Source organism: Erinaceus europaeus, chromosome 19 (genome assembly GCF_950295315.1).
Source record: "Erinaceus europaeus chromosome 19, mEriEur2.1, whole genome shotgun sequence".
Classification (NCBI taxonomy): Eukaryota; Metazoa; Chordata; class Mammalia; order Eulipotyphla; family Erinaceidae; genus Erinaceus; species Erinaceus europaeus.
In genome coordinates this window covers 57,017,799-57,034,472 of record NC_080180.1, presented here as the reverse complement: position 1 = coordinate 57,034,472, position 16,674 = coordinate 57,017,799, and the positions used below count along the sequence as shown (strand labels likewise).

General features: G+C 45.1%; 1 long non-coding RNA gene, 1 other non-coding gene and 1 pseudogene across 3 annotated transcripts in view; 1 reads left to right on the top strand and 2 right to left on the bottom strand.

The window, feature by feature from the left end:
- The window catches only part of LOC132534758 (uncharacterized), a 127,302-nt gene that overhangs the window by 88,773 nt on the left and 21,855 nt on the right, over nucleotides 1-16,674 (bottom strand). The gene's annotated exons all lie outside the window — the stretch shown is intronic.
- On the top strand, nucleotides 4,941-6,489 carry LOC132534781 (actin-related protein 3-like; annotated as a pseudogene).
- LOC132534841 (U6 spliceosomal RNA) lies at nucleotides 10,297-10,403 on the bottom strand. Its single transcript, XR_009546528.1, has one exon. It is a non-coding gene; the product is annotated as a U6 spliceosomal RNA (small nuclear RNA).

The following is a 16,674-nucleotide window of genomic DNA, read 5'->3' as shown; positions in this document are numbered from 1 at the left end:
GAGCAAGACACTTGACATTTTTTCTTGGCTCCGCTATTTTTGGTCTATTGTGGAATTGTGTGTATTACCATAATATGGTCTAAAAGAATCGGCACAGTCACTTACAAAATCAGTATCTGTTTCTGCTATCAGGCATAGGGCTTAGGCCACTGAGCTTGGGAACGAACACAGAGGGGCTAGAGTAGAGCAGAATCCCGTAATACACTGCAGGGTCATGTGTGTCGGCAACGAATTCAACCCTCTGCCCAGTCCCATTTTCCAAATGCAAGCAGGTCTGTGTCCTTGTGCTCTGGGAAGCAGGCTGAGATGACAAAGGGGGAGGGAGAGTTTATGGGGAGAGGGCAGGCGATTTGATGGGGAAGAAGAGAACCAGAGCCTCGGGCTGTGACACCGCGCACACAGGCTCATTCTTTCAGACTGGACTGGCAGAACAGCTTTCAACTAGAAATTCCCGGAGTCCCACTCGTTGTCCTACACTTCCCAGCCAACATGTGCTGCAGCACCGCCCCGGCACATCTAAGCTGGTGGGAGATGGGAGTGGGAAGAACTCCCGCCAAGTGGCTGCAAAGCAGGTTCTGGAAGAATCTGGGTCTTGCTAGGAATTCCCTGAGGGAAACTAACTCCTGGCAGGCACCCAGCCTCACAGCTCCACCAGTTATCTGGTCTCTAGTAAGCCTCTCCAGACACCACTCATCATGTTGTGGTGGGATTCTCCCACAAGTCTACAACTGCTCTATTAAAACACAATCGACTCGTCCCTAGCATTGTGGGACTTTTACAAGTGCATCATGATACCGGCTCTTCCATTCACAGAGATTTCCCCCAAGCCCCTGGTCTCCACCTGCATGGGAAAAGCTTCAAAAGTGGTGAAGCAGTGCTGCAGGTGTCTGTCTCTTCCTCTCTATCTCCCTCTTCTCTCCAAAGTTCTCTCTGGCTCTATGCAATAAATAAAATAAAATTAAAAATAAAAGTATAGACCTTGGAATTATTTCTTTGGCCAAGAAGCCGCAGAGAAAGCCAAGCAACTACTAGTTCATGCCCATATAATACAGATCATTGGGCAGGGGTAGACAGTATAATGATTATGCAAAGAGACTCCATGCCTGAGGCTCCGAAGTCTCAGTTTCAATACTCCGACCCACCTGACCCACCGTAAGCCAGTTCTGATTAGTGCTCTGGTATAAAGATAAAAAAAAGAATAGAAACCCTCTTCTTGCTGGCCAAGCCTCCAGGGTTTCCCTGAGTCACACCTGGCTTGGTCATTAGAGGAGATCCAGCTAAGTTCAGGTAACAGAAAGCTTGTGAGCTTTCTCTAACATTACCGTCAATCCATAGTCAGAAAATGGTGGTCTCTCTCTCTCTCTCTCTCTCTGATTCACATACTACCTAGAAGCCTCTGGTTTCCTGGAATTCTTTAGATAATCACAGTTTGACTTGATATATTATTTCTCTTTCACACAGATTCACACATTACTGTTGTTACAGTGGCCATTCATTCTGCAATGATTTACCAAACACCTACTGTGTGCTGGGGACTAGTCTAGAAACTACCACTGAGTGTCACTGGACAAGACTGTGTCTAATCCTCACTGCAATGTGTAAGAATGTGTGTGGGGGGTATTCTTTCCAGTTTACAGAAGAGAACAAACAGTAGGCAGAGAGATTAAATAACTTGCCCCAAGTTCAACAACTAGAAAAACCAAGACCAGAGTTTTCTGGCTGTATAGCCCTTTCTGCTACGTTGGAACACATCTCCAGAACTTTCCTTTCCTTTTTGTCCGCTATTTTATATTTAAAAAAAAAATTTAATTGCTACACTATGTTGGCATCAGCTTCTCTGCCAGTGAGTTATCTAACTCCTCCTACTGAGATGAATTGTACTAGAGCCCTACTCAGCTCCAGCTTATGGTAGTACTGGGGATTGAACCTGGGACCTCAGACATGAAAGTGTTTTGTACATCCACCGTGCTATCACCTCAGTCCTCCTCCTATTTTATCTTGTGAGCAGGAAACTCTCTGGCACCCTTCCCTTACCCCAGGGAGGTTTCAAAGCAAATTCAGTCATGGGCGAGAACATGGAGCAGAGAGCTGGGTAAGGATGATTAAGGGACTTTGGGAAACCAAGAAATTTGGGGTTTGGGTATTCCCAGCAAATACTCACTGGTATACTTGAAGCACATTTAGATAGAATTTACTACCTGTAGATTTACTCCAGGTAGGACATGGAGTAAATAGCCAAGGCTTGACCATAGCTGGGTGATGGTGCAGATTCCTGCAACTCATGAGAGTACTTGAAAGCCATACAAGATGGCGTTTTTTTTTTGTTTTTGTATCATTTCTGAATATTGGAAACCCAGTTTGCAACAAATCTTGCCACAAATGAGATGAATTCTTTGTGGCTACAGAAACTATCTTGGTTGGTCACAGCCTTAACTATAGAAATGCTTTGTGGAGGGCGAGGGAGATAGCATAATGGTTTTGCAAAAAGAGTCTCATGCTTGAGGCTCTGACATTCCAGTTGCAATCCCGTGTACCAGAGCTAAGCCAGTGCTCTGGTAAAAAAAAAAAAAAAAAAGTGTATTGTAGATATGAGAGGTAGCAGAGAATGTTAGCCCCAAGGTAGCCACATTGGCATAAGGATTATTTTGAGCTGAAGGCAGGTGAGAAGCAGCAGATACAACAGAAGCCTCTGCTCTTCCCTGCTTGCCAGAAGCAAGACACAGTTCTAAAGGTTTTCTTCCTCCCCACTCTACCAGGAAGGGCAGAGTGAGCCACTGCAGATAACTCTCCATCCTTATCAGCCCAGAGACTCTACACAACACACTTCACTAACTAGTCTTTTTATTACGACTCTTTCTAAATCTTTTGTTTATTTATTTATTTATTTATTTGGGTAGAGACAGAGAGAAATCAAGAGGCATGGGGAGATAGACAGACAGACAGACGAACAGACAGATACCTGCTTCACCGCTTGCGAAGTTTTCCCCTGCAGGTGGGGATAGGGGACTTGAACCTGGGTTCCAGTGCACCGTAACATGTAAAATGGACAAGATAGCTCAGTTGGGAGCAAGCTGTGGTCTATATACACAATGGAATACTACTCAGCTATTAAAAATGGTGACTTCACGTTTTCAGCCGGCTCAACCAGGTGCGCCATCACCTAGCCCCTCTTTGATGACTTCTTTCCACACATTTACCGTCCCACACTTTGTCACCCTAGAAACAAAATCCTTTATAAAAGTCCATATAAAAACATTGGTTAAAGATTTATTGTTATGAAAGAGGAGAAGGGGGTCGGGCGGTGGCGCAGTGGGTTAAGCACAGGTGGCGCCAAGTGCAACAACCAGCTAAGGATCCCGGTTCAAGCCCCCGGCTCCCCACCTGCAGGGACGTCGCTTCACAGGCAGTGAAGCAGGTCTGCAGGTGTCTGTCTTTCTCTCCCCCTCTGTCTTCCCCTCCTCTCTCCATTTCTCTCTGTCCTATCCAACAACAACAACATCAATAACTACAACAATAAAACAAGGACAACAAAAGGGAATAAATAAATATTAAAAAATTTAAAAAAAGAAAGAGGAGGAGAGAGAGTGGGGGAGGGAGGGAGAGAGAGAGAGAGAGAGAGACTAGAACACTAATCAGCTGTGGTATATGTGGTGCCAGGGATCAAACCTGGGCCCTCAAGCATGCGGGTCCTGTGCTCTGATGCTGAGCTATCTCCCTGGGCCCCAAAGTATCTTTCTTCTGTTAAGTTTTTTTTTTAATATTTATTTTATTTATTTATTCCCTTTTGTTGCCCTTGTTGTTTTATTGTTGTTGTTGTTGGATAGGACAGAGAGAAATGGAGAGAGGAGGGGAAGACAGAGAGGAGGAGAGAAAGATAGACACCTGCAGACCTGCTTCACCGCCTGTGAAGCGACTCCTCTGCAGGTGGGGAGCCGGGGTTCGAACCGGGATCCTTATGCCGGTCCTTGTGCTTTGCGCCACCTGCGCTTAACCTATTGCGCTATACTCCAACTCCCTTCTGTTAAGTTCTAACCAAGTCTTGGAGGTTCTCATCCTTGAGTGCCTCCATGTGTGTACGCGAGACACCATGCTCATTACTTTTCTCTTGATAACCAGATTTTAGTCCACCAAATTTAGACAGCTTCAGTCAGACAACCAGCTGGGCCACAGGGAGAAGACAAACTCTCTTTTCCAACACATATGAATGGTATCTGGCATAGGCACAAAAGTTGGAAAAGGCTTTGACTTCCTTGGGTTGTCAACTCATTTTCTTGCTAAAAATAAAAGTGGTTTCAATGAATGATTGATAGCCCTTGGGTCCACAGGACAATCTACCTCCTGCATGTGGTTATCAGATGTCTTCCAGACTCAGAGTGGGTAATTGGGCAGGGCATTCAATATTTAAACTGTGTGTGTGTGGGAGGGAGGGGGTGGCTGGGGAGGTAGCATAATGGTTCAGCAAAACGTCTTTTATACATGAGGCACCAAAGGCCCAGGTTCAGTCCTCAGCACCAACATAAGCAGAGCAGACCAGTGCTTTAGGGATGGATGGAAGGAAGGAAGGAAGGAAGGAAGGAAGGAAGGAAGGAAGAAGTTATAGGGTGGGGATAGGAGAGGAGGGGAGGCAGAGGGGGCAGAGGCAGGGGGGAGGAGGCAAAGGGGGAGGAGGAAGAGGGGGGAGGAGGCAGAGGGGGAGGAGGCCACATTGGGGTAGGGTGGGGACTGCCCACCTGCCAGTCTGGATTGTAGAAGTGGTAGCCACTGACCGAGCCTGCTGCTTGGGCTTCCTGACTCCCTCTCCTCCCACCCAGAAGGGGAGGGCAGCCTTGTTGTGTATGGTGGGATAACTCCCATTTCCCACTGTCACCCTCTGGCCCCAGCCAGCACAGAGTAGACAGTGGCAGTGGCAATAGCAGTAGCGGCTGCAGGCCGGGAGGAAGATGGCAGGATGGCCGCAGGCCTGTGTGGTGGACTGTGGCAGGGGATGCAACTGTGACAGGGTGCCAATCATATGCCAGAGGTCACGTATCGAGTACACAAAGCTAGAATATGCCAGAAACACAGTGCCACAGTTCATTATCCCTTCCTGCATTGCTATTAAGGAATCAGCAGAAGTGAGAGATCAAGCTCAGAGGAGGGTGATGGAATGGTGTTGACTTCTTCGCTGGTGAAAGAGAAACCTACGTATGCAACAAAGTGGCCGATTCCTCATGGTATAGTTGAAGACCAGGACTTTATGGAGAAAGTTATCCTTAAATATTTAAGGGCAGAACCTAAAGATCCTTATTTTCTTTTGACGGAACGTCCACTCAATATTCTAGAAAACAGGGAATGTACCGCTGAAATAATGTGTGAATCTTTTAGTGTTCCAGGCCTATACACTGCTGTGCAGGCTGTTCTTGCCTTAGCTGTATCTTGGCTCTCAAGGCAAGTAGGAGAACGGACATTGACTGGTAGGGGAGTAGACAGTGGAGGTGGTGTTACACGTGTCATCCCTGTGGCTGAAGGGTTTGTGACTGGCAGCTGGATCAAGCATATGACACATTTCATTCGGCAGCTGCTGAAAGACTGAGAAGTAGGAATCCCTCCAGAGCAATCCTTGGAAACTGCGAAGGCAGTAAAAGAGCAATATAGTTATGTCTGCCCAGACTTAGAAGAATTTAATAAGCAGGACACAGGTGGATCAAAGTGGATTAAACAGTATACTGGAATCAGTGCTGTCTGAAAGAAAGGCTTTTCCACCACTGTTAGTTATGAAAGATTCTTGGGACTGGAAATCTTTTTTCCTCCACAGTTTGCTAATCCTGATTTCACTCAACCTATCTCAGAAATTGCAGATGAAGTAATTCAGAATTGTCCTGTTGATGTCAGACGTCCTCTTTACAAGAATATTGTCCTTTCTGGAGGTTCAGCCATAATGAACTCTGGGGGTTCATCCACCAAAGAGATCTGCAATGAAGTGTAGATGCCAGGCTGAAATAAGGTGAGGAACGCAGCGGCAGCAGGTTGAAGCCAAACCTTCTGGCGTACAAGGATGACACACCACATGCAGAGACTGCAGCTTGGTTTGGAGGGTCCATGCTGGCTTCCTCACCCGAATTCTACCGAGTATGCCAAAAAGGATGATGAAGAAATCGGACCTAGCATTTGCCGTCACAATCCAGTGTTTGGAGTCATGTCGTAAAATTGACTTGATAGTGATTGGGGAGATGGGGAAGAAATAATCTTTCTGAGTACTTGTTTTGTCTGCATAACTGGCTTTGAGGTTTTATTTTATTTACTTTGAAGAAATGGTCTCATCTCTTTCTTCTTAACTTCTTCCAATTTCAGTTTAAGTAAGACCTTTTTTTTTTTTAATTTTCTTTACTTATTTGACAGAGACAGCAATTGAGAGGAAAGGAGGGGGCTACAGAGAGGGAGAGAGACAGAGAGACACGTGCAGCCCTGCTTCACCACTCACAAAGCTTTCCCCCTGTAGATAGGGACTCAGGGCTTGAATCTTGGTCCTTGTGCACTGTAACATGTGCGCTCAACCAGGTGTGCCACCACCTGGCCCCAGTCTTGAGGTTTTATTTTATTTTTGAGAGAGAGAGAGAGAGAGAGAGAGAGAGAGAAGGGGAGAAAGGGAGAAAGGGAGAGAAAGAAACACCAGAGCACTGCTCACCTCTGGTTTATAGTAGTGGTGGTGGGGATTAAACCTGGGACTTGGTTTTGAGGTTTTAAACCTGATTTGAAATAATAAGACCAAACATTTATACAGGAATATATATTTTAATTTTTATAAGATGGAAATATTGATAAGACCATAGGATATGAGTGGTATAATTCCACACAATTCTCACCACCAGAGGTCTGTATCACATCCCCTCCTTTAAAAGCTTTCCTATTCTTTATGCCTCTGGGAGTATGGACCCAGGGTCACTATGGGGTGCAGAAGGTGGGAGGTCTGGCTTCTGTAATTGCTTCCCCACTGAACATGGGAGTTGACAGGTCGATCCATATTCCCAGCCTCTCTCTCTCTTTCCCTAGTGGGGCAGGGCTCTGGGGAAGTTGGGCTCCAGGACACATTGGTGGGGTCATCTGCCCAGGGAAGATAGATTGGCATCAAGTTAGCATCTGGAACCTGGTGGCAGAGGAATATTTTTATAAATATATCAACATGCAAATGTAAAAAAGAAAGGAAGGCTGGGGCCGGGTGGTGGTGCACCTGGTTGAGCACATATGTTACAATGTGCAAGGACTCAAGTTCAAGCCCCTAGTCCCCACCTGCAGGTGGAAGGCTTCACATGTGGTGAAGCAGGGCTGCAGGTGTCTGTCTCTCACCCTCTCTATCCCTCCCTTCCCTCTTGGTTTCTGACTGTCTCTATCTATCCAATAAGTAAATAAATAAAGATAATTTAAAAAATTTAAAAATTAAAAAAAGAAATGAAGGAAGGAAGGGAGAGGAAGTAAGACAGACTATGGTGATAGGTTTACAAAAGTATCTTTTCTAGTAAAGGAAATTTTGGACCTAGGTGTTGGTATGCTTTTAATTCTGCTTCTAAAAACCCCTTCTGTTTCATTAGTTTAATCCCCCCTGCTTGACACTATTCTATTTACATAACCACTTCATTCTATTTACATAACCTCTGTTAACAAGCACCACCCTCCCTCCAGGGCATTGGTGGTTCAATGGTAGAATTCTTGCCTGCTCCGCCCCCTCTCCTTGTCACACCCTGATTTTCACCAGTCACTTTTCTCTCCACCCTCTCTGCGTCGCATCCTGTTCCCACCCTATTGGGCTAGTATATTTATAAGGACAAGATTGTAGTTTTTAGTTTAGCTTAGCTTGGTATAGATTGCGCTGCGTCCTGCATGAATAAAAAGATACTGCGTACAACCCAGCCATGAGTCCCGGGTCGTCTGTTACCCGCCCGTGAAGCCAGCCCTGCGAAAACAACACCTAGGGGTGACATACCTGGTTAAGCACATATATTATAGTGCACAAGGAGACCTGGGTTCAAGTCTCCAGTTCCCACTTGTAGGGGGGAAGCTTCACAAATGGTGGAACTGTGCTACAGGCATCTCTCCTTTCTCTCTCTCTCTCTCTCTCTCGATATTTATTTATTTATTGGGTAGAGGCAGAGGGACATCGAAAGGGAAAGGGGAAGATAGCAAGGAAGAGAGACAATGAGACACCTGCACCACTTGCAAAGCTTTCCCCCTACAGGTGGGGACTGGGGCCTTGAACCTTGGTCCTTGGACATTATAACATGTACACTCAACCAGGTGCGCCACCACCCAGTCCCTGTCCTTTCTCTCTCAATACCATCTCTATCCAATAAAATTTTTAAAAAGTATGTGTGTGTGTGTTTAAGTCTTTTTAAAGATGTTTTTGAACTTTATTTAATTTGCTAGGACAGGGAGATACTGAGAGCAAAGGGGAATAGAGAAGGAGAGAGAGAGAGACAGACAGATAGACAGAGAGACACCTGCAGCACTGTTTTACTGCTTCTGAATCTTTCCCTCTGCAGGTAGGGACCAGGGACTTGAACCTCCATCCTTGCAACTGTCATGTGTGCACTTAACGTTTAGGTTTTAATCGAGGGTTGGTGAGCTAGATCACCTGGGAGGGTACCTCCTCTGTCATCCTCGTCACCCAAGTTTGAACCCAAGCACAAGACATGGAAATTCTATGCCATTGGAGGAAGTTTGGGTGTGTGGTATCTCTCTTTCTTTCACCTCTTTCTATCTGATAAAAGTCACCCTGGAGCAATGAAGCCCTGGTGATGGAAAAAATTTAATTAAGACATAGCAGGCATTTCAGGTCATATTGACTTCAAGGGTACAGCATAACAATTTGACATTTGTATGCCTTATAAAATGACCACCATAATGAGTCTAGTCACCAGACACAGTTAGCTTTTAGGGCTGTGGACGTAACATAATGGTTATGGAAAAAAGACTTTCAAGCTTAAGGCAACAAAGGTCTCAGGTTCAAACCCCAGCACCACCATAAGCTTGAGCTAAGCAGTGCTCTGGTAAAAATAAATAAATAATTGGTGTGTAAAAGAAAATAAAAACCTGAATTATTTGCAAGATGATCAGACCTTTGGAGAGTTAAGAGTCGGGCCGGGTGGTGGTGTACCTGGTTAAGTGCGCATAGTACTAAGCACAAAGACCCGTGCAAGGACTTGGGTTCAAGAACCGGCTCCCCACCTACAGGGGGGACACTTCGCAAGTGGTGAAGCAGGTCAGCAGGTGTCTGTCTTTCTCTCACCCATTCCCCTCTCAATCTCAGTCCTATTGAATAAAATGAAGAAAAAAAAAAAGACAAAGAAAATTGGCCACCAGTGTAGTCACTGAGCCCTGGCAACTGAAGGAAAAAAAAATTAAGAACTCAATTTTTCTGGATCCCATCTTTTATTCTTGTTATAATTGTATTATACTTTATACATCTCTGACACAGAATCACGCCTTCTGCAGCTACCCTAATTTGTGATGATTGAGAGGAAAGAAGACTGGCTGAGGAGCACAGCTTGACTAGCAATCACATAAACTCGTGGAGGGGGAGATCACCCAACCCAGCAAGCCTGGCGTTTTGTTTGTGCACTGCTACCATCTACCACAGGATCCGGACTAGAGTAAACATTCACCAGTGCTGCTAAGCGTAAACGAATTGATAGCTGTGGTGCTCCCTTCTATTCGAGGGGCTCCTGGCTACCAATCAAATGTCACACTCATGCAGGCGAACCCAGGTCCCCACACAGATTATGCGGAGAGAGTCTGCTGGTTGCCGAGGGCGAATCTTGACTTGTTCAGTCAAACCCGTACTCTCCTCTTGTAGATTTCCACTCAAGGTTGCTCTCTTCCCTCCTTTCCCTTTTCTTTTGTTGGCTGACATTCTGAGAACTTATTTCAACACTTGTGTTAGGGACCACAACTTCCTGTGTGGAATTTAGCAGGACCCTTGGGTTTTGTCTGGGTTCTGTTTGAGGAGAAAAGCCATGAATTTTGGGGTCCTTCTGTCTCATTGTGTAAGAAACCCTCCTTCTGTGGAGAGTCAGAGGGTGCCATTTGCCTAACTGTCTTCAGGATTAACTGGGGGATAAAAAGAGGTGGGGGGGGGCGATGAACTGAATAGACAGTTTTCTAAAGAAGAGATACGCATAGCCCACAGATATATGAAAAAATGCTCCACTTCCTTATCATGAGAGAAATGCAGATTAAAACTACACTGAAATTCTACCTCACACCTGTGAGAATCACCTTCATCAACAACACAGGAAATGACAGGTGCTGGTGAGGTTATGGAGAAAAAGGACTCTGCTCCACTGCCTGTAGAAATGCAGACTGGCGCAGCCCCTTTGCTAATCTTCTCTGTATCGTTCCAATTTTAGTATATGTGCTGCCGAAGCGAGCACCTGGCGCAGCCCCTTTGGAAGACTGTATGGAGAGTCCTTAAACAAATAAAATGGTGAGGCCAGGCGGTGGCACACCTGGTTAAGAGCACACATTGCAGTATGCAAGGACCCAGGTTCAAGCCCCTGGTTCCCACCTGCAAGAGGGAAAGCTTCACGAGTGGTGAAGCAATGCTGCAGGCATCTCTCTGTCTCTTTCCTCCTCTATCTCTCCCAGTCCCTTCTCAATTTCTCTCTGTCTCTATCCAGTAATAAATAAAAAGATGAAAATAAATAAATAAAATGGAATTACCTTATGACTCAAAAATACCACTTTTAAGCATTTACCCAAAAGAACACAAACACTAATTCAGAGGGTCACATGCACCCCTGTGTTCATAGCTGCATATTCACAATCGACAAAGAGTGGAAGCAGTCTAAGTGCCCATTGACAGATGACTGGCTAAAGAAGTTACGGGTCACACATTCCATGGAATACTACTCTGCAATCCAAAAAGATGATATTGGTCCTTTAGGACAAAAATGGACAGAACTGAGGGTGAGTATGTTTAGGGAAATAATTAAAGAGATGAAAAACAACTACCAGATGGTTTCACTTACATGTGGAATCTAGAGAACTGATACACACGAACTTGAAAAACAAAACAAAACAAACAAAAAACCAGAAGCAAACCAACTGTTTCTAAGACTTTGTGTGAGAACTTTGGTGGTGGCAGGGCACACAGCACACTGTGGCAGGTGCGAACCCATCCCAGGTAAACTTACAATCTTATAGCCCACTATTCATCAAAAATTAAAAAAAAAAAAAAAGTGAAAGAAACAAAGACTGACTGGGGAAGGCAGGAGGGAGAGATTCAGAAACCCTTCCTCTTTCTGCCAATGACAAGTCCTTCACTGTGTCTTGGTACCCCGTAGCCTCTGGCGAACACATTCTGTGCTCTCAACTCTCTCTCCACCAGTGCTCCTTCACCTTCTTCAGAACATTGCTTCAGGTCTTTGTTGTTTACTCAGTGACGCTCTTCTAGAACACACTTTCCCCCTCTTAGGAATTCCTGTCTTCCCGCTTTCTTTTTCTCCATAGCTCTCCGCATCCTCTGATCTGGCGCAAAGGTGACTTGTTTACTTTCTCTAGTGTTTCTCTTCCCACAAGACAACGTGAACCCTATGAATGTAGGCATGTGAGGCCTCTGGTTCACCCTTGTAGTCACAATGCCTGGAATGTTGTCTGGTTCAGTACTGTTTGTGGACAGAAGAAAGGAAAGAGAGAGAAAAAGTAGAGATAGGGAGAGAAAGGAGGGACAGAAGGAAGGAGTTTGGGAAAGAGGTGCAGGGGCAGAGAGCTGGCAGCTTCAGAGAAACACTCATGGCAGAGAGGATTGTTGTTTTCACCTTCTGTGAAGGTAGGAGTCTATATATAGATATAGATATATATAACTGGAAAACACATCCTGTGTTGTTTTACTTCATTTATCGTTGACAGTAAAATGCAGTGATTTGTACATGTGTAACATTTCTCAGTTTTCTACATAACAATTCAACACTCATAGGTCCTCCTCTGCTACCATATTCCAGGACCTGAACTCTCCCCCCACTCCAGTCTTTTACTTTGGCGCAATACACCAACTCCAGTCCAAGTGCTACTTAGTGGTTTCCCTTCTGTTCTTATTTTTCAGCTTCTGTCTGTGAGTGAGATCGTCCCATAGTCGTCTTTCTCTTTCTAGGGAATCCATATTTAAGAGTCACTGGTAGGCCTGCGGATAAGAACCTAGGGGATTTTAGGGTAAATCAGATTCCACAGCCACAGAAACTAGCTTTATATTAATGCCCATGTGCTAACAGGCACTTAGATCTTTGCTCAACATGCACAGCTATCTGCATGGCCCTTTCTAGATGACTGCAGGGAGAGCAAAGGGACAGGATATGTACTTCTATAAACACCTTTCCTTGCTAGAATAGGCTGCTGATGAGATTACAGCTGTAGGTTCAATTCCCCTAATATATCAATAATGTCGATCTTCACTCATTGCCTGGAGGGTGCCCCTTGGTCCAGCCACCACCTCCCAAAAAATAAAAAAACACCTTCAACTAACCCATTGTCTAGCACAACAGTACGGGGTGAATGTCAGTGGAGGAATGTAGAGTGGAGGAATGACTGATACGAATCTATTTCTCCTGCTGGAAAAGCAGCTCCTGGGTCCACCTCCCCTGTGGCTGGGCCCGGAGACTAGCAGCTCTTGGTTTCTCAAGGCCTGCATGTGATTTCTCAATGTCTGTCCAGATTTAGAGATATCACTTGCTTTTGCAAAAACAGCTCACTGCATGCAGAAGTCAACTCAGAATACAGGGCAAAGATCTCGATCTCCTCTCAGAGAACAAGACTGCTGAGGGTCAGACCCTTTCCTTCTAAAGTTGAGAGCCAGGTGGGCAAACTCCCGTAAAGAGCGTCTCTACAGGGACTGTGCCTCTTTCACTGTTGATGAAAAGCTAATGACTTGGGGACACCTGAGCTTTTTATATCTGATTAATATGATTCACTTAGTTTGTAAAATTTAAACAAATGTTTTTTTTTATTTTATAATTTTTAAGGTACAGAACTAGCCATGAACCAGAAACAAAGCCAGCCACAGACATGGAAAAGCCTGGAAAGGGCTTTGATGGACCAAAAGGAGAGAGGAGGCAACGGTGTCTTGTTGACCTCCAGTGGCTCTGCCATATTCACTAAGGGATCAAATCGATAAGAACAACAGAGAAGATTCTGCCTTGGCTTTCTCACTCAGGCGGCACAAATACACTACAAGTTACTTCAGCGAACATGGCAGCAGGCCCAGGCAAAGGTGTTTCAGTTCCTTTGCACTCAAACACCCTCAGCCATCCAAATCTTCTGCAGCTGACTGTGAATTAAACCACAAGCATCCCAAACTCCTCTTAGAAGCCACACAGAGGCTTTGCAAGGAGAAACTGCAACCCCCGCCCCAGCACTGCTCAGTTCTGGTTTAAGATAATCCTGGGATTGAACGTGGCAGCTCAGAACTTCAAGCATGAAGGTCTTTTGCAGAACCATTATGCTGCCTCCCAGCCCCTGTAGCACTTACTCTCAATCATAGCTTTCTAGATGTGAGAGAGTTCCAGAAACCTGCCAGGCAGCAGGCAGGTGGACAGCCATGCTGGAACATTGTCACACTGGCAGCTGGCAAAGCCAGCAGTAAGAAAAGTGGTGCTGAATCGAGTTTTCTAAAAGTCTGAGGAGTTCCTCTATTCTAAGAAGAGAAATGGGTTCTGAGGGGGATGTCCTGATGATTCCTACAGTCACTGTGGAGATGTCTCTTCCCTTTACTTTACAACAATGCCCCCCCCCCCAGGGGGAGACTGGATCACTGGGTGCTACAAGGGCCTGAAAGTATCTATGGGTGACTGAGGAAGTGGGCCCAGCTTCTACAAGTCCGTGACTCTGGTACACACACACACACACACACACACACACACACAGAGAGAGAGAGAATCTCCAGACCATTCATCATGAGCAGCAGCCCCCTGGCCCCTGACTCTCGTTTTCTAGTGCACCCCCCCCCCCAAGGCAGGGCAGCTTCCAGTTGGAGCCCCATTGGAGCACCCTGAGGAGGAGGGGCAAGAACAGGAAGCCCTTCCTCTGAGCCAGGTGACTCTCTCCTTCATACCTGTGCTCCTTCAGCCTCAGGGCCTTCCCTTCCTCTCCTTTCCTTCCACTCTCTTCCCTCCCCTCCCCTCCCATCACAACCCTTCATGTTTAATTTTGATGTTTCTCCCTTATATTGTGGGCATTGTTGTAGCATCTTATTTTTTTCTAATTAAATACAGTTTGGCTCTTCAAATAACTTTAATTCCTACCTCTCCAAAATGGCACTGAGGTCTTAGAAGAAGAAACACATTAAGTCACCCTGAATGTGATGGGGATAATAATTACCAGTAAATGTCTTAACAGACACATCAGCTGAACAGGCTACAGTCTTTGAGATGTTTTGAAGGCAATCATTTCTATGAATATATGTGTATATAAATCATACACATAGGTGTAAAACCTACCAACATTTCCTTCTTATTATTATTTTAAAATATTTATTTATTGAATAAAGACAGCCAGAAATTGAGAGGGACAGAGGGAGAGAGGGGTTGGGTGCTGGCACACCCAGTTAAGTGCACATAGTACAAAGCACAAGGACCTGAGCAAAGATCCTAGTTCAAGTCCCTGGCTCCCCACCTGCAGGGAGAACCTTTCACAAGTGGTGAAGCAGGTCAGGTCTGCAGGTGCCTATCTTTCTCTCACCTTCTCTATCTCCCCATTGTTTCAGTTTCTCTCTGTCCTATCCAATAAGATGAAAAAGAAAAAAAAAGCTGCCAGGAGCAGTGGATTCATAGTGCCGCACCAAGCCCCAGCAATAACCCTGGAGGCAATAAATAAATAAATAAATAAATAAATATAAGAGACAAAGAGAGAGAGAGGGAGGGGGAGAGAGAGAGAGAGAGCTGTAATGCTGCTTCACCACTCAAAAATTGCTTTCCCTCTGCAGGTAGTGTCTGAGGACTTGAACCTGGGTTCCTGCACATTGTAACATGTGCACTTAATCAGGTGCATGATCATATGATTCTTCTACCCAAGATTTGTCCTTTTAGATATTTTTCACCTACCTCAAAGTAACTCAGTCTGACCAACTGTATCATCAAGCTTTGGGGAAACAGAGAGTGGAAGCTATGTCCACTCTGGTCACTCACCCCTTGGAAGTCATGACTATCCACCTGTGTTTGCTGAAACACCTAGTGTTCGACACCTCACTGTCGACCTGGTGGTTTCCCTGTGCTAAGAATATCTTTCCTGCTCTGTGCACCTGCTGGACCTTGGTCACTATTTTGAAGAGTTCTGCAGACAAGAAGCAACCTTCCTCCCTTCCCATAGGGGCTGGTCAAACAGTCCAAGTATAGACCAGGATAGATGTGTAAGTATGTTCCAGTACACCCCCTGCCATCTTGTACATGTAGGAAAGCCCACTGTGACAACCGTACAAGTCAGAGACATAACAACACTCAATCTCTCCACCCCTCCAGAACTTTCCTTTCCTTCTGCTCTAAAGAAAAAAAAAAAGTACTTTTGCAATACCCGCCCAGCACAGTCCAGGTTAACCAGAGCGGTTCAGTAACAATTTGCATTTCAGGGTTTGGCACGGTGCACCCTTCTCTGCCTGTTGTTTCTGTCCCTATCAGGATAAAGGAAAGAAAAACAAAAAGAAAAAAAAATGTATTTGGTGCTACCAAGTTGCTGTCAATAATTAACTACCCTAGGGTGTTGGTATCTTATCTTATTGCCTACCCTGGCGAGACACTGGATAGGAACTAAGGGCCAAGTCCATTTGGCTGTAAAGCTGGGTAAATAAAGATATGTCCTATACCAAGTCATGACATCCCTAAGAAAAAGTGAATGTGCATTACATACTGCTGATATGTGAAGTACAAATGTTCCTTTTCTATTGTGGCAAAAAGCCAAAAACAAACAAACAAAACTTGACCATTGTAACCATTTCTAAGCGCAGAGATCCATGGTACCAAATCTAGAGACAAAGCTGGGCCAACTTTCTAGCGTCTGTACCTGTGAATCCAGGGACTTCAGAGACCTCACACAATGGAATCACATGAGTGAATTTGTCTCTTTGTTTCTGGCTTGTTTCTCTTAGCACAGTACCCTCGAGTGTCACCAAGTGATGTGTACCAGAAGGTCCCTGTGTGTCTCTAAGCACTGTGCTTATTCTTTCTCGTGTCCATGAAAGCTGGGGTTGTTTTACCTCTGGCTTGTGAGTGACAGCACCATCAACATGGGGGTGCAAATATCTCTTTGAGGTCCTGCCTTAACTGGTTTTGTGTACACACACATGTGCCAGAAGTAGAAGTCATGGCCTATATGGTATTCCAATTTTTTAATTTTTAAAAATATTTTGTTTATTTTATTTTTGAGAGAAATGCAGGGAGAGAGACAGAGAGAGAGAGAGAGAGAGAGAGAGACGGAGAGAAACACCAGAGCACTGCTCAGCTCTGGCTTATGGTGGTGCGGGGGATTGAACCTGAGACTTTGGAGCCTCGGGCATAGACAGTCTGTTTGCATAACCATTATGCTGTCTCCCCATCCTTTTTAATTTTCTTAAATTGCCTCCAGGGTTATTGCTGGGGTTCGGTACTGGGACTATGATTCCACCTCTCGGTGAATTTCCTTTTTTTAAATTTCTATTTTCTTTGATAGGACAAAGAGAAATTG